This window comes from Microtus pennsylvanicus, chromosome 2 (genome assembly GCF_037038515.1).
Source record: "Microtus pennsylvanicus isolate mMicPen1 chromosome 2, mMicPen1.hap1, whole genome shotgun sequence".
NCBI classification, from domain to species: domain Eukaryota; kingdom Metazoa; phylum Chordata; class Mammalia; order Rodentia; family Cricetidae; genus Microtus; species Microtus pennsylvanicus.
This window is the reverse complement of record NC_134580.1, coordinates 94,201,941-94,224,200: the sequence shown is the minus strand read 5'-3', so window position 1 is coordinate 94,224,200 and position 22,260 is coordinate 94,201,941. Positions and strand designations below refer to the sequence as shown.

General features: G+C 44.1%; 1 protein-coding gene across 8 annotated transcripts in view; it reads left to right on the top strand.

Moving 5' to 3' along the window:
• Meis2 (Meis homeobox 2) overlaps positions 1 to 22,260 on the top strand; it is a 208,040-nt gene that overhangs the window by 179,524 nt on the left and 6,256 nt on the right. The gene's annotated exons all lie outside the window — the stretch shown is intronic.

The following is a 22,260-nucleotide window of genomic DNA, read 5'->3' as shown; positions in this document are numbered from 1 at the left end:
TGGGTCTGAGGTCAGCCTGGTCTACACAGAGAAACCATGTCTCAAACAAACAAATTAACAAGAGAGAAGCCTGAATTTCTAAGACAACATTATTCTTTGAATTTTTGTACCCTGATACACGGGCCAAATCAATAAAGATAATTCCCATTTCAAAATCACAATTCTCCTATAACAACAGAACTAAACAACAAGAACATTAGCTTGGAGCTGGTCCTCGGGTTCAGAATGGAAGGTAGATTTTTATGGTTATGAATTTCTCGCCAGGCTGAACCATGCTCCCATGTTAATTTCTTTTGAAGATTTGAAATCCTAAACTGCTATAGAATTACATGCTCTTTCTGTTTCTTCTAGACTTTACCTTAGAATGGCTTATGCATTTAGATATGATAAAAAATTCTAGTCTATAATATCCTTAGAAGGGGAGTCTTACCAAGGCCCTGAGCCACAGGGCTGGTGTAAAAGGTGGCTCCGTTGCCCCACCGCCCCGAGGAATGCCAGCTAAAGGAAACATGGCTGCTGTCACTGCCGGGTTTGCTAGACTTCAGCCTTGTGTGTGCTGGCACCCGAGCCCGCTGTAGCCACTGACTGAAAACTGAGCCACGGGATTGGATTTTGTGAACATTCAGTTTCACTGGCCGGCAAACAGCAGTGAACACCACTCACTTGCTTGGGCTTTGTGGAAAATCAGATAAGAATATGCACCAGTGTATGTACCCCATTCATCGTATAGCTCAAGAAAGGTCAGTGATGAGATTAGGGATGAAAGTAATGCATGGAGAATGACTCAGAAAAGATGGAGAACCACCTCATGACAGCCGCGAATTGACACCTGAACCGGGAGTTAGCTACATGCCTTCGTAAGTTTTTCTTTTTGAAGTCAGAGTTTGATGGATACTCCAAGGGAAGGAAGGAAGGAAGGAAGGAAGGAAGGAAGGAAGGAAGGAAGGAGGGAGGGAGGGAGGGAGGGAGGGAGGGAGGGAGGGAGGAAATGAAGGAAGGAAGGAAGGAAGGAAGGAAGGAAGGAAGGAAGGAAGGAAGGAAGATTGTGATGGGTATCCATGCCAGACAGTGCTAATTTCCATGGTTTTATTTTTACCATCTCCCTGTGTATGCTCATATTTAGAAAATTTGCCATGATCTCCACCTCAGCCATACTCTCATCCTAAGCAGAGCACATCCTAACAATTCATCAGGCTCCACTTCACCAAGAGTTTAAGCGGAGTTCCCGAATTCATGGGCTGTGTCTGCCTTCCGGCGCATCAGTGAGTCGCAGTTACTGATCAACCTACTAATGCCACCGTTCACAAATGGGAATGGGCCAACCCCTGCTGGTGTAATGATCAGCTGGGGGTGCAGTGGGCTGGGCGCCGAACAGCTGATGGTGCTCCTCATTTCTAGAGGGGAGCCCTTGAGATGACTGCGTGGAGGTAGGCAAGGCTAGGCAACTGTGACACCTCCCCAGGGTCCCTTTGGTGCCAGGGATTTAAGAGCCTCAGCTGTCAAAGAACAATAAATTTCCCTTCAAAATATAAAACATAAATCAGTGTTTCCCAAACACTGGAAGGCAAGAAGAAACTAAATCCCCACAATAATGAAAAGAATCCTGTTAATTAAATCAGTAAGGTAGAGCGCTTCCCTCCCAGCACACGGCCCCGCTGAACACTAGAATACCTTGGAGACCAGAGCTGAAATCCAAGCTTTTTCTAGTTTGCAAGACAGCATCCTGAGGGAACATTTAGAAGAAGAAGCGGGTGGGGGAAATCTTAGAAACAGGACAAGTAAACACGACTTTTTTTTGTTAGAAGTTGTTGGACAATGTTTATATAGAAAGGGAAGTTGCAAAACAGATTGTAAACGAGGCTTGGAGTGTGTGCCAAACCTCTTATCAGATCTGCACCTGTCCGGGGTAAGCCAAAGCCATATCCTGCTGTGAGCAGAGACATAGACTCCAATACGTGGTGCTCGGAGGGAAGGGGAGAGATGCCAGCCCTTACTCCAGAATATTTGTGTGTTTGATTGGTTGGCTTGGTGGATGGTTGGTTGGTTGGCCTCAACCGCCATCTTCCATTTTATTTGCCCTTTGAACTCCCTTGGCTCAAGCAGTTTCTAACAATGATTCCTTCCTTCCCACATCTTTCTTTTCGTTCTGCGCAGCCACTCGTGGAGATTTGTGGGTTCCTTTAATGTCTGATTAACTGGCTGGTCTACTAAGAGAGAGTGTGTTGCCAGGGTTGGGGAGAGTTGGGGTAAACAGGGGTTGTGGTTTCTTAGGTATCCTGGTAGTTCAGGGTCACATGCCTTTTGGGCAAATCACTGCCGGATAGCAGGAGCCCTCACAGAAATGAAAACCAACCTGACTCTGTCTACTAAGGTCTTGGGTTTCCCTCTTTTGTTTTGCTGTGTCTATTTCTGATTTTTGTTGTTTTGAGTCAGGCTGGCCTGGAATTAACAATGTAGCCCACGCTGACCTGAAGTTCGTTATGAAGCCAAGGCTGGACTGGAATCTCATATCCTACCTCTGCCTCCCAAGTACTGGGACTACAGGCATATCCCACCATACCCAGCTTGAGTTCTGCCCTTCAAGTTACCTCAAAGCCATAGTTTGCCAGTTTTTAAATTGGGGTTCACTGCCTTTAAAATATACCAGTATCTATTCCCAGAATCTGAGACCTCTCTTCTGGACCTTTCTAAATGTTTAAGACTACAAAGGAACCCAGGTCTTCCTCTACACCCAACATTTAACTACTCATTAGTCAGTATGTTATAAACGCCGCAGAATATGCTTGCTGAATGTTTTTGTTCACTCGGTTGTCTGTCCGTGTCCAACAGGCTTTGCTTTGAGTCCTCTGACCGCAGGGGCGAGGCGGTGGTGGGGTGGTGGGTCTCATCAGCTGTGTCCCTTTGCCGTCACCTGTCACCCAGTTCACATCTACGCGGGAAGATCATCCTCTGTGTTAAAGGTCAAAATGTCAGAAGCATTGCGGACAGACTTTGAAAGGCAGGGTAACCAGGGTTTGAACCTGGTCCTCATATATCCTAGGCAACCCCCCTGCCTCTGAACTACACCCCCAGCCCACTTTAGTTGTTATTGTTGCTGTTTTGATTAGTTTGTTTTTCATGGGTTGGTTTGTTTTGAAATAAGGTCTTGTGTAATCCAGACTGACCTCAAACTGTTTATATAGGTACTGGCATTTAATTCCTTATTTTCCTACTTCTGCTTCCCAGATACTGGGATTCCAAGAAGGCAGCACCATGCCCAGCACGAGCTTTCTTTTTACTATTTATTCTGAGACAGTTGTACTAAGTTCCCCAGGATAACCTTGAACTTTCGATAGTTCTACCGCAGTTTCCTGGGTAAGTGGAATTAGCAGGCCTATACCACTAGGCCCGTAACCAGTAGGAGTCACCAGCTTTCAAACTGGTAACAAAATTGAGTCCATAACTGCAAGGTTACCATCCCTCAGATCTCACCATACTGCCAATCAGTCACTCTGACAGAAAGCGGTGAACTCAGTGTGGCCCAGCCCTAGTACTCTGTAGCTGAGACAAGCTCATTGTGGCAGTAAGTGGCCAGACTGATAGCTCGGCCAAGCAGGACAAGATGGCGGCCCCCAGTGACCTAGCTGGGTTGTGGATCATTGTGGTTTCTCTTCTCCATGCTGATTCCTCTCACAACAGCACCTCTGTCTGTACTTGGTGAGGGGTAGCATGAATCTCCCAAGATTTTGATTTTCCCTGAGTTTGTCAAATCAAGAAAGACTTAAAGTCATGCAGTCTACCAATGAGTCTGTATGTGAGCCCATTCAATATATGTGCGTGTGAACAGGTGGAACATGCTAGGAGGGGTTTTATTTATTTATTTATTTGGTTTTTCGAGACAGGGTTTCTCTGTGGTTTTGGAGCCTGTCCTGGAACTAGCTCTTGTAGACCAGGCTGGTCTCGAACTCACAAAGATCCGCCTGCTTCTGCCTCCCAAGGGCTGGGATTAAAGGTGTGTGCGCCACCACGGCCCGGCTTCTAGGAGGGGTTTTAAATTATGCTTGTCTTAGCTAATCTTTTAGGAATGCTACTTTTGTTAAGGACGTTGTTGTTTTCACAGTATTTTGAAGGGGTGTGGAGGTGGCTCGGTGGGCTAAGAGCATTGCTGGGCAAGTATAAGAACTAAGCTTGACTACCTGACACCCATATGAGAAAGTGGGCATGACTCTTCATCCATCAAATCCCAGGGTTGGAGAGTGGAGACAGGCAGACCCTAGGGGCTCCTACCCTAGCCCAGCCTAGCCAAAATGGTGATGAGCGCGAGAGCCTGTCTTAAAGGATAGGGTAGAGAGCAATGGAAGAAGACACTGATACACATGGTGCACACGCTCATGTGCACACATCACACACACACACACACACACACACACACACACATCTGGAAATAGCTAGTAGACTACACAACATCTGTATTCACTGGCTTTGCTAATGATAGCTTCAGTCACAGGTGTGTCTGTGACTATCAGCTGGTAGGGTGACTGTTTCAGAAGAAAGACAGTATTAACTGTTTCCTAAAGCCAGAACTTTAATAATAATTTAACAGAGAACATTAAACTAGATGCTGATTTCATGTAGATCCTACTATGCATCTGGTTGAGTTTAAGCTTACCTTTTTCAAATAGCTTCTTCTCAGAGTCTAGCTTGATCTCTTGTACCTCTGCAGCCCCAGAGCTGTGTAGGGTGGACGTAGGAGGATGGCTGGGGCCTCCTGGCTGCCGGATAACCCAAGCTTAAGATGCAGGAAGAGACCCTACCTCAAAATTACCAGGCCAAGAGTGACAGAGGAAGACCCACGCTGCCCGCTCTGGCCTCCATGAGTTCACAAGCATGGGTGCACATACCTGTGCAAGCTCACACATCTACATACACATGACCACATATACCATGCGCACACACACACAAATAAAATAAGTGTCAAAATAAGAATAACTTCATTAATTTAATGGAATACAAGCTTCTTCTCAGTCACATCTCTGGGTTAACTTGGGAAGTCACACCAGCTGCCAGCAAGTGGACATCTACACTGAGAATTACTTGCTAGAAACCCAGTAGGCACAGCTTCACAAACACAGTAAACGGCTCATTCTAGAGTCCAAAACTAATCAGCATGGCATCATTAGAGGGCTGGGGACATGGTGCCCACAGGAAAGTTCTTGCCAAAAAGCCAAAAACAAAAAACAAGACAAAAAACCTAAACCAGAAACTGGCTCACCAGAATCTGGTTCTGGAAAAGTAGAGACAGGAGAATCCTGGGGCTCGCTGGCCACTAGGTCTAGCTAAATCATTGAGGACCTGGGTCAGTGACAGACTCTGTCTCAGGGCAGCTGAGATTCTACAGCTGAGAAAAGAGACCTATCCTGCAAACCTGATGACCTGAGTTTGATTCCCAGACCCAACTAACTACCAAAAGTTGCCTCTGACCTCCACAAGTGTACACACACACACACACACACACACACACACACACCACATACACTCACACATCATCATCATAGCAAATGAAATTAAAACAAAAAAGAGCTTGTCTCAAGAAATGAGTTAGAGAAATGATTAAGGAAGATCCTGGACGCTGACCTCTGTGCGCCACAAACAGGCACACGCAGGGAGTGAGAGACATACCATTACAGATTACAGTTTACTCTTAACTGTTCTCTCAGTGTAATTTCTCCCTTCTATAGGGGGCCTGGCTGTGATTCAGCCTGGCTTTCTCATGTCTGTAGGTTTTACAGTGAGAGGCCAAAGGCCCGGTGTGGACAGTAGACACACAACGGGCTTGAGAAAGGCTGACCCCCTCCACCGCCTGAGGGGTGACTGTAACTAAACGCCATTTTCAGTCCATAGTGTCGTCATTTTGACAATTGTAGCAACTTTTCTTTTCCTGCAATGGGGAGAGGGGCAGGTGAGGGGCAAATCTTCTGAGCAAGGAATTTTCACAAACTTAGGGAGGGGAGGAATAAAGTTTGCATTCCTCCATGTTTCCATACGACAGATTAAAAGCCACACATGTCTGCAGAGCTGCTCAAGCCTCACCAAGGTGGCAGTCTGAACGCTTTGATGTCATCTGCTTGCTGGACCCCTGAGACTTTCCTGGGATCCAAATTCAGTTGGCTCGCCCGTCCCTTCTGGTGTTCAAGAAAGGAAGGAAAAAGGTCCCTGCTCCTTCTTGTCCCCTTCCTTTATTGTACGCTTTGCTTTGTTTGTTTGATTTTAAAACTGCCATTATGTGGAAGTGTAGCAAGTATAAATAATTGAGAAGATAACTCTGTAGGGAAAGCGCTCTCGCTGCCTTTGTGCGGAGGCAGCTCATTACGGCTCTGAGCTGCAGCATGCCAGAGGAGCAATTATACAGCATCAGTATGTCATGGATATTAACCAAGGGGAGTAGATAAGACATGGGAAAATCATCTTGTATCTTATTTAATTAAATTTATTTGGTTTTTCCAATAGGTCCTCTCGTGTGCAATTTCTCCGACCACGCCATAGTTGCCGTGGCCTTTGCAGGACTGTTCCGTGGCTTCTGTTTTCTTGGCATTCCTCCTCAATTTTGTGTAGACCTAAAAATGTATTTATATTGGGGTTTAATTTCTACCCAAGGAGAGGTTACCCATGAAAATGGAACCATAATTTGGTCATGAGGTTTTTATCCCTCCTAGGGCTTCTATAGCCGGTTAATATATGTTAATACAGCAAAGCGAATAAAAGGTTAAACAAGTGGGTCAGGCTTGGAGACTCTTAGAATGCTTACTTCTGCTTAAACGGAAGGAAAAGCCCGTAATGGCGCTTGCCTGACTTTCACCCCCATCATTTTAAGAATTGCTTTGCCAATCCTTCACGGCAAATAGTAATTTTAAGTGGACCAAAACAGAGCTCAGGGTGTTTGCACTCCACAGTAATGATAGAGTAGCCGTGCTCCCTGGAGTCAATAAGCCCAACAATTGAGTCATTTTTGCCTCCTGTGAGTGAATCACTGCTGTTAGCCTGAATGACAGGATTGCCTATAGAGCCGGGGCCCTTCGCCACATTGACCTCATCCCAGAATATCGGGGTTCAGAGGGCAGGCAGGTGGTGTTTAACACCGCTATAAGTAAAAGCTAATTTTGTACATGGAGGATCTGTAAACAAGAAAGTGGAATTGATTGGAGGGTGGTGGGGGCCAGGGAGCCTTGGGTGTACATTGAAGTACATTATCCAAAGCAACCCATCCTCACTCCCCATCTCTCTGACCTTCTCTGTTCTCCTTCCCCTGTAACATCCTCCACCATGCTTCCTGCCTCATTCTAGCTGACTCACAAGTGAATGGCCCAACACAATATATATATATAATTATATATGTATATATATATATATATATATTAGCGTCAGCTGGCCACAACCCTTCACAAATCTGAATAATAAAATTGCAGGCAGTATTGCAGAAGGAATATATATGTGTGTCTATATACATATATATATATAAATACATAAGTATATAGAGTGTATCTATTTTATATAATAATATTGTATGTATTGTATAGAATACATAGTGTATCTTTTAAAAATATTTTAACATTTTACAGTTTTTTATTTTGCATGAGGAGAGGTGCCTTGTGAAGTCAGAAATAACATGAGAATCATTGCTCTCTGTTTACCGTGTGGGTTCTGAGGATAGACCTCAGGTTATCGGGCTTGGTGGCAAGCCTTAGGCTTATCCTCCAACCCATCTCACTAGCCCTATACTATGTATCTTATACTTAAGGTTTGTTTGGTTTATTGGTTGGTTTCTAATAGTTATTGTGAAATAAAAATGTAGGCATAGCAAAGTATCTAATGATAACTTAAAATTATTAAGTGAGTCAGAAATGAAAACATAGAGAAAATATCCTTGACTAAAATCATTCCCTCATCTTCAAGTTACCCTGGGAAGTTCTAAGGAGCCTGTTCAGTCAGTGTGTTCCTGGGGTCTGTTGGGACGCTCGCAGGCTTTGTTCACTGGGAGGAGTTAAAGAAGGGCTGGGTATAGAACCCAAGGCCGGCCAGTGCCTGAGCTTGGAGTCTGACTCAGGGAAGGTACAAATCCTACTTTCAGGTTGATGAATGGGTTTGAAGCACAGTTTTCACTGGATATTAGAATGCCGTGGTTTATTTCAAGAGCTTGGAACCCTAGCACCCCTGAAAAATCCCAGGAGCTTGTTATGAATTGATTGGTAACTCTCATCCCCTTTTAGGAAGTGTTTATCAATTGCGAAAAGCCATGATGTAACTCACAGCAGAAACAAAAACACCTCTACCTCTTGTTACCTTAGTGTCCGTTATCCCATAGGATTTGACCTGGGACTCTTCGTTTTTGAGAGACAATCACAGACACCAGTGTTCCTCCAAACATAAATGGGGGGAAATCCTTAAAAGGATATAATCGGGGGGAAAATAGATTTCCTTTCTTTTCTCCATCTTAAATCTTCCTTTCTTCCTGCTTTCCCCATTCTTGTTTCCTGCCCCTCACCCCAGAATACACACTCACAGAACCTTCTGGACCCCAGTGTTTAATCCATCTTCCCCACTGCAGTCCAGCACAATGGTGACATCCCACTCCAGCTCTGTCTCATGCTATGCATATCACACACACACACATACACACACACACGCACACACGCACGCACATACACACACACACACGCACATACACACACACACACACACACGCACGCATGCACACACGCACACACTCCGAACCTGGCAGAGCAAGACTCTATTTCTGCCAGAGAAGTCCTTCCCGTGTCTGTCTGCTGTCCAGGTAGAGTCGCACCTTGTACTGAGTTAGGTGACACTCATTAGAGCAGAACTAGGAAGCCGGAATTATGTCTCATCTTAGCTCTGCCCTGCTCTAGGGCACATTGTTCTTCAGGAATTGAGCTATGCCACTTGCGAAAAAAAATGACAAGAGATTCCCTAATGGTTCTTCCATTGTCAATTCTAAATTATTTCCTAGGGAAGAAACCGTATTTCCGTTTGCTCATTTAGTTGTTGATTCACCAAACATTTTATTGGGGATAGTCGAGACGGTGTCGATAGCAAAGAGCTAAAATATGCTCTCTGTAAGATCAACTAGGTGAAAACCAGACAGGTCAATTGTGGTCATTGCACTGAACAAATTCTTCAGGGAGCCTGTTTGCTAATGACTGAGGGTGTGTGTGTGTGTGTGTGTGTGTGTGTGTGTGTGTGTGTGTGCGCGCGCGCACGTGCACACAAGTGTTTGCATTTGTATCTATGTGCACTTGTATACAGAGGCCAGAGGTTGTGAATCTTTCTCTGTTGCTGCCTACCTTAATGTTTTGTTACTGAGCCTATACTAGGTAGTCAGCAAATCCCTGGGATCCTTCTGTTTCTGCTTTCAGCACTGGACAGATAACGGAACATAGCCTCACCCGGCTTGGATGCTAAAAATCCAAACTTCAGCCTTGGCCTTGCACTGTGGCAGGCAAAGGAACCAATTCCTAGTCCCAGGAAATGTTTCTTAATCAGATTATGCACCAAAGTTACCCCAAAGAGGTCTGGCAAGAATTCCCAGTGATGCCTGGACCAGAAGGCTCCAGAAGGAAGACCATCCCCAGATGGAAGGAATAGTATGACCCTAGCTACTTAGCATATTAACTTTAAACTTCTGAAATAATCTTGGACTATTTGTATATCAAATGATTAAAAAAAAATCTGTGACATTTCAAACCACTTCGGCACTAAATTATTTCGCTGTTAATAAGCGCTGGTGTTACGGCTATTTCCATGAAGACGGAGACCATTCAAACACCAGTGTTTTCATCTGTGAAAATTGCATTAAACCGCACTGGGAATTTTACTAAGAGATGTGGAGCCTGGATAGACTCTAAAAATCCTCTCAAACCGTCATCCATCTAGTTTGCACCTAAAGCTCTAGATGGAAGTTTAGAACCAAAGGTTGATGTCTCCTTTTCTCTGTAAACGGCAGTTGAGGAGCGGATCCACTAACTAACCGTTTAAAGCTAAAATATTTAAGGAGTAAAGCAGCCACAGCATAACCTCTGGTTTGCTAGGTCTCTTGTGGTTTATAAAGATATATTTTATGTCTTTTATGATTACGGGATGATGCTAAAAAATTTGTGGGCAATAATACCATCACATTGAAAACGCTTTCTGTAATATCTCTGTCCAAGACACAGGAGGCTACCTGGGTGTCAATTCAAGCAAAAGATGTTTCATTTCTTCTTAAGAAAAGGCACTCCGGAAATTTGACTTAGAAACTAACCTTTGATGTTTGCACATCATGTATATGAGGGCATTAAGGCATGTGTCTGTGAATAAAATTTTTGCTTCATGATAAAATTATGTTTTGTAATATTTTAAATATCATTTTTGGTTGTATGGAGTTTGTTGAAAGTAACTAGTAAAATTTTTTGTTTTAAATTTTTTATTTTAACCCCTATTGACAACTTGAATGGAAGTATAAAGTGGTTAAATAGCACCAGTTTAAATAGGAGGAATGTTACTTGTATGCATATTTACGATGCTTTATTTGATGGCTCTTTTCCATAATAGCACTTGACTTTCTGTGTTTTACTCTCGTCGTTACTCCCTCCCCTCCCCGCCCCCATTTTGGGTTGAAGCCACTCTAAAGTTTAACACCTGGGAGATTTCTCACTTATGGTTCCCTTTAAAAGTGCTAAAATCTCAGCCTCCCAAACAAGAGACCAAGCCACGGGCTTAAAGAAAGAAGTGGTATTGATAAACGGCCCCAAGAATGTTGCCACCTTTCGAATGTGTCCGCTGCAAAAATTCTTTCTCTTTTAAACCAGCAGGAGAAAGGAAAGGGGGCTGAGAGCCTGGTCCCTCCAAAGGCTTCTGGCAGGCGGGTCTGGTCTTCTGAAACATCCCCTGCTGCTCTAGAAAAAGGATCCCCTGAAGCCAAGGAAAACTCTGGTGGGGGCATTCACATGCATAGCACCCTCCCCCCAGGGCTTTAGAGCATAGGTCCCGGGGGCGATTTGGCCCGGGTTGAAGAATGGAGACTTGTGAACCCTTTGTCTCCACACCTAGAAGTCTGCTGAAGTGCTGCGTCTTTCACCTTAAAAGCCCATTTAAAAAGAAAAATATGGTTTGTGAGAAGGACACAATTTGGACACCATCACCCTTAATGGAGTCCCTTTTAAACGTAACACTCGGTCCCATCAATTCTCTTCTAAATTACTTGTCACCACCTAGAGAAAACCTGCCCTTGATTATCTTATGCAGTTGCTTAAAAATACAGTGTATGTGTGCACTCGCCTGTGTGTGTGTGTGTGTGTGTGTGTGCACTTCATTTAAAACCTTCGATGAATGCCATCACTAGAATCACTCTTGCTAAGTTTAAGGCACAGTGTGACTGATATGCATGTTATTGTCGTCAGCTTCTAAATCGGTTCATACAGATCATCTCAGAACTCAAAATGAGCAAGCTAGACCACCTGGAAATAAGGCCATTGTCCGTAGGCTTTTAGTTACAGTTGCCAGGCCAACAGGATCAGATGGAGGACTTTGTCAAAGCCGGAGGTGCGTGAAAAGGTAGTGTTTTCAGAGGTAGCCAAACAGTTGTTGGGTTGTTTTTTTTTTTTTAAGTTTAGTACTGGTTGAGATCTAGACTAGTCCTCGTTTAATAACTATGAATAGGAGAGGCCATTTTGAAGCAGTCACTTGTTTTCAGAGTTCACGCTTTCTTTGTCCTTGAGTGTCCCCTAACTTCTCAGCTTAGAGCGCCACTGCCAAGTCATCTAGAAACCCAGTGCGGCTCACTCTACTGCAATAAATAGGAATCGAAGAGCTAATTAGCAGTTTTGACATAGCAAACACGGGTTCCCGGAGTCACCATCCTAGTGCCTTTGACGTAACCTTCTGCCAAGCAAAGCCCAACGCGGAAGTCGTTCTAAAAGTCAAAGGCTCCCCAGTTTCATCGCCAGAACCTTATTGGAGTCCCCTTCATTTCCTCTTCCTCCCTGCCCTGCCCAAGTGTGTTGAGCCCTCTCAGCTGCTCTGTTCTCATCAATCCCGTTCAGTTCATCCTCTACCTGGCCGTCGGAAAAGGTTTTCCTCATGTGGTCCATTGTCTCACTTCCCCACTAAAGAACTTCAGGGTTTCCCGTTAGCTCTGAAGAACCCCATGCTGCCTGCTTGTAAATTGCCACCAGGTTCCCCCAGAAACCAGAAGAAACTGTCAGCCACTCTCACGACAGTTATGCTTCCTGCTTCTCAAACCAGGGCAGTCCTGGTGGAGTGGACCTCTTCCTTCCTTCCACTTGTTTGATTTTGGTTTTAAATGTTCTTTCAAACTGGTTCGACTCTTCTCTTCCAAGAGTTTGCTTAGCCTCTGTTCTTCTGGTGCTGGAGAACTAGGCCTTGCCCACGCTCAGTAAGCACTCACAAGTGTTCTTTTTGTACTTTTAAATTATTTATTTTTGCTTTACGTGCATTGGTGTTCGCCTGATCGTATGTCTGTGTGAAGGTGTCAGATCTTGGAGTTACAGACAGTGTGAGCTGCCATGTGGGTGCTGGGAATTGAACCTGGGTCCTCTGGAAGAGCAGTCAATGTCCTTAACTGCTGAGCCATCTCTCCAGCTCCTCTGCAAGTGTTCTATATCCCACCCCCAGATCTTAGTTGTTGCCTTGCTATCCTTGAGCTCACTATGTAGCCCAAGCTGGTTTGAAATTGGCTGTCCTCCTGCTTCTGCCTCTCCAGTGCTTGCACTACAGGTATCTGTGCACTGCCATGCCTGGTGACCAACCTCTCTTCATGTCTTTTTGACTCCGTTGCACTAATTGACTGGGTATAGACTGTTATTTATATTAACTTGTGTGTGCTCTCAAAATGGTGACTTTTTTCGGTTCGTTTACATGTATGTGAAGAATAGAAATCTCGAAAGGCATGGTTTGCATTTTCAAATATTTAGCTATATTTCCATACGTCGTCCATATGTCATTAGATTTGGTTTGGGATAACAGCAGACTGCGGACGGCTTATCGATGGTGACACATGTACAGATTTTTATGGCCCTTGAAATTATTCCCACTAATGGTTTCAGGACTGAAAAGAGACGAGCAGGTACAGTGCTAGGCGGGTTTTCAGCTCCCCAGCCACAGAGCCAGTGACTGGGACGCAACCCACTCATAGAGGACACAGCTGCTGTATGAGAATCTCAAGAAGGAGAAAGCTAGTGCTCGGCTCATTTCGGTTGGTCAAAGGATAAAGTCAGAAATCAAGCTAAATAAATCCCCACTCCCTCTGAACACAAGACAGGAGGGAGAGGAAGGGCTCTGAAACAGGGCCCCGCTGAAAGCGAACCACCGCCTTCTCCTCTCCATGTTAGTAACAGCCCCTTGAACCTTTAAAGGAACAGGTATATATATAGCTGAGAATTAACAAAAATAAATCTCTATCTGTACCTTTTTTTTTTCACGTCCCTCTGGAGCAGCACAGAAAAATCTATGGAGGTGTTAATGAATTTGGCCCTGGCAAAGTTCATTGCCAGGCACATGTACAGGCGCGGTGTGTGTATTCCCGGACACATGTACAGGGGCGGTGTGTGTATTCCCGGACACATGTACAGGGGCGGTGTGTGTATTCCCGGACACATGTACAGGGGCGGTGTGCACGCACCCACGTGCACATACACATGTGGCTGCCCAAAGGGCTGCTTGCTTCTCATTGATGCACAGCTGACAGTCATGAGGACTTCTCCGCTCAGCTGCTAGTCCACTCAGCTGATGGACACTTCCGGCTGGGCAGGATTACTGTGGAAAACAAAATCAGACATTTGCAACCAGTTCAGTTCTCAGCAAGAAAATGCACATGACTTATGTAGATTTTGTTGTTGATTTTTTTTTCCCTTATAGGGTACTCAAGGAAACGCATGTCATTATAAATCAGTAGTAATGAAATCACCATTATGGTATCTTGGATATTGCATTTGCTAAAGCCTTTCTGGACTTTAAGTCAGCTTTCGATGATTGATATTATAGACAGTGGATAAGCATTTTTGATGGATCTCTTTGCTCTCAGTTGGGGAAAAAAACAAGTCTTTTTTTTTACCCCTTTGATTAAAAGAGTATAATGCCGTTGCAGAAGGAAAGGTTCAGATGTGGTCATCACAGGTTGGTGACATCAAAAATAGAAGCTCAGTTAGGGTAAAATTTGCTGTCAGGAAAAAACGGAGCCTTCTTTCTGAACCCAGGAACATGTGGTTCATGTGAGCTTGCTTGTAGAGGGTTGCTACAATAAGGCTTCTTTCATACAGGTGTGTTTATGCCCCAGGCTTGCTGGCCACAGTCCATTCCATTTACAGAAGCTGAATTAAACAATAACTACCGCTTGCAAAAAAAAAAAATGGTGAAGGTGGGGGGAAGGGGAGGGGGAAAGGTGAGCGTCAAAGGAGATGCCTGAGAGCTTTGTTAGGGCCAAGAAAACCCGGTTGTAGTTGTCAGGGCTTGTTGATGTTGCTGGGAACGGCACTTTTTTTTTCTCCTGGATTTTGTGGTTCTGCCTTAGGAAAGAAAGTAAAATAGAACGGAAGAACAAAGTCCCACTCTATAAATCAGCAGCTGCTCCTTGCCAGATCAAAGGAATGACATTTTTGCTCCTGGACTTCTTGTCCACTTGAGGGCTTGACAGGCAGCTAACAGCTGGCCCGCTCCACTGTATGAGAGAATCAGCCTACATCTTCTTCCGAGCAGATGACAAGCTAATCAGAGACCTCTCCATAGCACAGGACGCGTGAGTGCACCTTGACCTCTTCCTACAGCTCGGATACATAATTGCTAAACAGCGTGGTGCATTTTTGGGCCAGTTAATTCTTAGGTGACATCCATGGAGGAGAAGAATCTGAGATGACGCTCAGTCAAACGGGATCATGAAGGCCAAAATTATTTTTAAAGCTAGAAGATGTGTTGGGATCAGGTCTTAGTGGAAATTAGCGCAGGTTTGGAACATAATGGAAAATGGCTGTGAGTGGGGTAACCGATCACCAGGGAAGATGGCAGAGGTTTCAACGCCCAATCAGCTAGATGGCTGAGGTGGCCGGGAGCTGGGAGCTGGGAGCTGGCCATTTTGAAAACGATCACCGTTTCTTTGTAGGGCTGGTGGAGTTGAATGAAGTTATAGATCTATGTTCCGTGTCTGACGAAAGTGGTTTTCAGAACCATTCTTAGCTGTGTAGGTATTCAAATCTGGAGTTTTAATGTCAATAGTAAAACGTTCGAAGTAATTCAGTTTCTTGTTGATTTCCATCTGCAATAAATCATGGACGGGATGAGGTAATATGCTATAGTTTATGTCTATTGACTTAGCGTTTTATCTTTAAGAGGGTAGATTCTAGATATGAATAGCTAAGGAAGTTCGAGTGTTTTCTCCTCCCTTGCTTTCAAGTAGCTCTGAAAGATCGCCTTTAGAATACATGATAAATAGCCACACGTGAGTAACCCAACAGCATTCCGTAGGAGTATCAGGGCTTCAGCGTCGGGACCTGCTCGGATGCTTTGTGACGTGCCGCTGGGTGTGAGTGTGCCTATGGAATGGTGCTGAGCATTCGGAACGAAATCGAAGATAATTCCCTGTGTAAAGGGAAATTCCTCAGATACTTTTATTAAATAAAAAACCTACAGTTGTCCATATAAATCTCGTTAGATATGATGCCCAATTTTATCCATCACCTTTAACAATTTTTTTCCTAATGGAGAAGAACCATATGTATTATTGAAATTCAGAAAGGACAGAGGTAGATGGAAAGGTGAAACAGGAGTGTGCCGGCCGTCCTCTCTGGTCCTGAAAGACCCTCTGTTGACAATTTCCACACAGACATTTCATTGTCCCAGCTTTTACTTTAAGAGACACAGATGGAGTAAAAGGAATCAAATTATTATACATTGTTTGTTACCCAAGGCAAGTGATTAAAAGACTCTTTGGATTTGCGGTACTTAAACAGGCTAGTGGAGGCAATGTTTGCGGCCACGAGAGTCACAATTAAAACTTGAACTTTGCAACTTTCTGTTCTTCGGCAGAGCACTAAGATGTCGTCTGATGGCTCTTACTGCAAGGCTTCAACAACTTAAAGTGCAGAGGTCACCCAGAGAACTTCTCAAATGCAGATCTGGGAACAGTAGTGCTGGGTGGGGCGCTGTGGTGCTTCTGTACCGCTAACACTCTGGAGGTGGCCTGGAAGCTGCTGGTCCAGGGAATTCAAGAGAGGGGAGAAGCTAGAAAGTCACTAAGAGGATGTGCTCGAAGATGAGCCCACTCTGCAACCACACCTGCAGACAGATGCTTCACTGGTGTCTAAAATCACACACATACACACAGAGACACCAACACACACACAGCACACAAATATACACACACATAAACACACACAAATACACCACCAACACACACACACACATGCGCGTGCACATATACACACACACAAAGTTGTGTGTTTACATGAAAGTCTGGTCTCTAGAAAGACCCTACCACATGGGCTCATGTTACAGATGACATTGTCATTCTGTTATCGGTCCAGTATGGATATTTTTAGTAGTCAACCCATCTATCTTTTTCCTTTTTTTTCCTCTTTTTTGGGGGGGGGTATTGATTTTTATTGAGCTATACATTTTTTCTCTGCTCCCCTCCCTTCCTCTCCCCACTCTTTCAACCCTCTCTCATGGTCCCCATGCTCCCAATTTACTCAGGAGATCTTGTCTTTTTCTACTTCCCATGTAGAATAAGTAGACCCATGTATGTCTCTGTTAGGGTCCTCATTGTTGTCTAGGTTCTCAGGGATTGTGAATTGTAGGCTGGTTTTCTTTGCTTTATGTTTAAAAAACCACTTATGAGTGAGTACATGTGATAATGGTCTTTCTGGGCTACCTCACTCAAAATGATGTTTTCTAGCTCCATCCATTTGCCTGCAAATTGCAAGATCTCGTCATTTTTTCTGCTGTGTAGTACTCCACTGTGTAAATGTACCACATCTTCCTTATCCATTCTTTGGTTGAGGGGCATTTGGGTTTTTTGGGGGAGGGGTTGTTTGTTTGGTTGGTTTGTTTTGTTTTGTTTTTCAAGGTGGGGTTCTCTGTGTAGCTTTGAAGCCTTTCCTGGAACTCGCTCGGTAGACTAGGCTGGCCTTGAACTCTCAGAGATCCGACCATCTCTACTTTCTGACTGCCTGGATGAAAGGTGTGTGCCACCACCGCCTAGCTCTATTCTTAATTATCAACTGTAAGGGAACAGAACTTTTTAGGAATCTTGATTAGCTGCGTTGTGACATTAGCATTCATGAGCCCTTACTATATACTAGGCAGGTCTCAAAGAACCTCACACATATACACTATGGCTGTCAGTCCTGGAAACATCCCAGGCTCACCCAACCCTCCCCCAGCTGGTAGATAGGAAGGAAAGGGTGGTGGGGAAGTGATAAGGAACACAGACCCCTGGCTTGTTGTCTTTCTTTGAGGACTGTGACCAAAGTTGAGTGTTTTAGTGAATAAGCTGTATGGGTGTTTGCGACTTCAGGGGAGCATTAGATAAAGCTGGAAACCCACAGCAGACATTTAGGGAAATGAACTGTCACCCACTTGATAACTTTGCCCTGGGCCTTTCGCGTGTCAGCAGGAGCAGTCTCTCCACTCCAGGCAAATTCATAAGGCTCCAGCGTCTTCGTGCTTCCACGCTAAGATCATGTTTTCATATTGTAAGGGTATGAGTATTTATTTCCCATGTTTTTACAGGTGTGGGCAAATCTAACATTCTATTCAATTATAATTACACCGGAGCGCAAGGACATTAGTTATGATCTGTGAATGTGTCCTCAAGTCGTGTATGAATCTCATTCATTTACCTCACTTTGCTCAAAGTTGTCATTGGGCAAAGATTCCATGTCTGAACACCTTGGATGTACAGTGGGATTCAGTCATTCTCAAGTCCAAGTCCGTGTTCGACAGCGTTAAACCCGTCTAACTCACTCGTTCAACCGGAGACCAGAACACAGAATAAAACTTGTTTTGTTTGTTTATTTTTTCATATTAAGAAAAAAACCTAACTGAATGATTTTCCAAGGTTGAAACGCCACTGAAATCCCAAGCGGGAGCACGCTGGTAGGCAATCCCTGCAGCCAGCCAAAGTAGAGCCTTTTTGTGTGTTTTCACTGGGCCCCTTTCACCAAGCTCCCCACCACACCTTTTCCAAATTGATCTGATCCCTTGTCAACAGTTCAAGCCTCTTCCTTGACAACACCAATCCAAGGGAAGGCTTCAAATCCCGCTACCCTGAGAGTGTTCAGGGCTGGCTGCTTTCCAAGCGGGTGGGCTCAGGGAGAGAGGCCTGTGCTCTCCCACAAAGGAATGCTCCTGCCCGGAGGAGTGGGTTACCAGGTGTGGCAAGAAGTTAGTGAACCAGAAAGAAGGGATTTAGCAGCCATTTAAAAGGGGTGGGGGAATCACCTTCCAATCCAGAATGACACCTGAGTCTACTCCCATCAGCCTGAGCTACGCTTTGGAGTAAAACTCTTGAAAAGAGAATGCAGTGGTCAGATTTCAGGGGGCGGGGGTTGGTGGGGGGAGCATGCAAAGCTCAAATTGTTGGGTTTTCTTGAGGTGGCTGGTGGTCTCTAGAAGGTCTCTCCAGCAAGAATCAGGTGGGCTTCTGTGACTTTCGCTGTCTGTAGTCCGTCCCTTAGACTCTCCTGAGAGTCTGTTTGCTGCTGCTGTTGTTGTTGTTATTATTATTTCTAAGTTGACTTAGAAAAGCCTCCTGATTCTTGGAAAGTCACTGAATTTATTTCTATAATTAAGTTATTTTAAGCTAAGAGTCTCGGTATATAAGTTTGAAGGATTACACATACTAATGCATTTTCTAGTTAAGTAAAATTTAGAGATGCAAATAGTCTCAGGAGACTCTCTTCGAAGCTTTTGTGTGAGCCTGGGCACTAACTTCATGCTCAATACAAATCAATAGAACTAGTGTAGTTTGGGGTACTCACCCCCTAGGGAGTCACTAATTCAATTATCTGTAGTCCTTAAAAAAAGTCACAATGAGGCTAATGAAATTTTTTCTAAGGGAAATCTGGAGAAAGCACTAGATTTATTAACACATTTTCCACATAAGTTGTACAAAATTCAGTTTTAAAAAGCTGTTGAATATCTAAGGAGACTTTATACCAGGGTTAAATTGCACTAATAAAGAAGTATATTGTATGTCTGCCACTTCAAAACCATGCCACGGTGACTAAAACTTGGTGAGTTGTGTTTCTTGTTGTCTCTTTCTTCCTCCTTTTCTTTCTTTCTTTCTTCTTTCTTCCTTTCTTTCTTTCCTTCTTTCTTCTTAAATATCAGATACAGATGAAAAACCTAACAGTCTTTGGATTGGAAATAACTCGTGGGGGTTTTCATTAAAGTTGGGTGCAGCTTGCTGCATTTTGGTTACTTGGATGTCTTCAGCAATTTTTCAAATGTTTTGGGTTTGGCAAAGTCCAAAATGTTTTTTGCCAAGACCCTCTTTTCCCCTTATTTTTTAAACCCGTGTGAAATGCAGGGATAACTTAATCCATATGTGTCTGATTCATTTACACTTAACTCATCAAAATGTTATTTCGTGAGACCCATTTAATATCCAAGAAACCTTTTGAGCCTTTTAAAGATGAGTCTTTTGTCTTTGCAGCAGGAAGTTGCATTTTTCCATATGAATGAAGCTCTGGCCTTGAATGACTGGAGATGAGTTGATTTTTCAACTTTGCTGCTTCAGAGTTTAAGTAAAATCAAAACTTGATATTATGTTGACTATCCGCAGAAAGGAAAGGTCATTCTTAAAATATAATCAGAGGAAGTGGAAAGGACTTATGTCAAATCATTTAGGGAAAGACTATATATGGAAGTTCATATTGGGAATTAACAAAATAAAAAATCATTTCTCATTTGATTTTTTTTCATCTCTGAATTAAATGGCTCCATTTTGAATTCGTGAGAGTATTTTCTAAAAGGTGGTGCCCTATGGGTCATCAGCATGAGGGAAAGAGAGAGTTGTCATTTTCATTTTTAAGATCACAATTTTTATTAAAGTGAGCACATTATTAGTTTTAATAACATCTATGGCGTTAATAAACTATTCCGAGATTAGGGCAGTTGACAGTTGGCAGGAGTTTTATGTTCAGAGATTTCTGGAGAGGAAAAAAAGAAAAAGAAAACAACAACAGCAAAAACAGGGGCCCATATGTTTTCCAAATCCTGTATGATTTGAGAGAATGCATTGGAATTATGAAACAGTACTGGGAACCAAAAGCACTGAGAATAAAGCTTCACAGAGGCTGTGTGGAGCCCACGTGAGACAGTAAAGTCTCTGTGACCCTCTGTGAAAACCCTCCCCTCCCTGTGAAACCTGTAGGGGCTTCTTTCTTTCAAGCCTTCCTAGGAGCAGTGAGCAAAGAAAGGCCATTGCCGTAACTGCTAGTGAACATGCTGTCCATGCCATGGAAACTAGCTGAAAATGTGAGGCCGGAGTGGCATTGCCAAGTTCAGCCCTTCTATAAAGACCCGCTAGCACACAGAATGCTTTTTTTTTAAATGTCCAGCTTTGTTGGATCACCCCCATTGAAGAACCTTTTGAGAGGATCCCCATTTTTACCAGTGTAAACATTCTGATGAGTATCCAAAGAAATGACCTTTGAGTGAACCTCTAACCTTCCCGGTAATTATTTGTTTGAGACAGTGTGAAGTTCTCCTGCTGAGAACTAAGAACCAGGAGGCCTTGCAGCTCCGTGAGGGTGGGAGTGTTTGCGGGAACAGCAGAGAGAAGGCATAAATAAGGGAGCACTCTCCAGATGTAAATAATAAAGGAATAAAAAGGAGGAAACTTAGAAGGGTAGGCAGCAATTTGTTTCTCCTAAAAGGTTGACCTACAGGAGAAAACAAAACAACAACCCACCACTCGACAGGATCGGCAGCAACTGAAAAGGAAAAGCTGCCCCTCTCTACCAGAAAAGTGGAGACAGACCCCAAGGAACCTGCTCTTGGCTTCTCTTGGTCTTAACTGAGCCTGTGAGCCCCTAGAGGGAGAGAGTAGAAGCCGGCCCTCCTAGGCCTCAGATAAACTCTTTTAACCAGTTGCTTCACGAAGTCTTTGTGACCGGGTCAGCAACATTTCAGGGGACAGAGGGGATAAAGACGAAGCTTCAACTCTCCTTTTTCAGCTAACTGTGCTTACAGTAGCCAGCACTTCCCTCCCCAAAAGCCAAGGGGTGGAACACTTTTGACAACTGGGACACCCTTTCTTAAGTACTAGAGAAGCTCCTTCATTGTGTCGCCAGCAGCACATGCAGAGGGCTCCTTTGGTTTTCTCCTGACTGTTTTTCATCAGCCCGACTGGATTCTTCCCAGAGAACTCAAAGGAGGCTATGTGAGCTCACTGTCCTCCTCCAAGGGACTTACTGCCAACCCTCGAGAATTCCTCAGAGAATGGACTTTCAGGTCCTGCCTGAGGCCCCATGTGGATGGATTGATCATTAAGTCCCCCATATGCTTAAGATTTGAAAGGAGAGATGCTGACCAACAAATGTTATCAATAGAAAGCAGTTCTGCAGGACCAGCTAGCTGTGTGCTCCTTACCCCCGGCCCCTCCCTTGCCTCATGCAGGGCCACTGAATCTTTCCCAGAAGTCCGTATGTGTGGGGGAATACCATCATTAAAAGCACGGGGACAAGGGTAACTCGCAAATGGTAGAAAATTGTTTTGTTTTTATTAAATTTGCAGAAATAAAGGAGATTTCTTATTGTCTTACTCTGTTTGTACATGAATATTTGATGGGCATTATTAAACATTAAAGTAACATGAAGTAGGCACTTATTTTTGGATTTTCAACAAAATTAGATCCAGGCTTCTGAGACAAAATAACCACTGCTCCTCACATTCCTGGGAGTCAGCAACCGCCTGATTTGAAAACGTTTCCCGGGTCCTAATATCTACCATGTGGACCTGAGGCTGGCTTTCGAGCGGGTTGAAAGGTGGCTGAGTTTATGGTTGGCAGTTAGCTTATCCACTGCCCTGGGTGTCCCTGCTTTGGCTGCAAAGGCCGCCCCCAGCTGGCACTGACCTCTGAGTGACCCCTAACTTTAGAGGCTTAAGCTGCAGGAGTTGCCCCAAGACCAGAAGTCTTCGGGCCCAGCACTTACTACTGCTGTGTTGGTGATAAAACTTCAGACAGCCTAATTGATGGCTTTGCTGACCTAA